At 55.5% G+C, this 335-nt stretch overlaps 1 protein-coding gene across 7 annotated transcripts in view; it reads right to left on the bottom strand.

The window, feature by feature from the left end:
- Nucleotides 1-335, bottom strand: part of MTSS1 (MTSS I-BAR domain containing 1) — a 167,563-nt gene that overhangs the window by 112,655 nt on the left and 54,573 nt on the right. The gene's annotated exons all lie outside the window — the stretch shown is intronic.

Below are 335 nucleotides of genomic sequence, written 5' to 3'. Positions count from 1 at the left end.
ATAAAAACAAAAATAAACAAATGGGACCTAATGAAACTTAAAAGCTTTTGCACAGCAAAGGAAAGCATAAACAAGATGAAAAGATAACCCTCAGGGCTTCCCTGGTGGCACAGCGGTTGAGAGTCCGCCTGCTGATGCAGGGGACGCGGGTTCGTGCCCCAGTCCGGGAAGATCCCACATGCCACGAAGCGGCTGGGCCCGTGAGCCATGGCCGCTGAGCCTGTGCGTCTGGAGCCTGTGCTCCGCAACGGGAGCGCTAACAGCAGTGAGAGGCCCGTGTACCACAACGAAGAGTAGCCCCTGCTCGCCACAACTAGAGAAAGCCCACGCAGCAA

This window comes from Physeter macrocephalus, chromosome 15, assembly GCF_002837175.3.
Source record: "Physeter macrocephalus isolate SW-GA chromosome 15, ASM283717v5, whole genome shotgun sequence".
Lineage (NCBI taxonomy): Eukaryota > Metazoa > Chordata > Mammalia > Artiodactyla > Physeteridae > Physeter > Physeter macrocephalus.
This window is presented reverse-complemented; position numbering and strand designations above follow the sequence as displayed.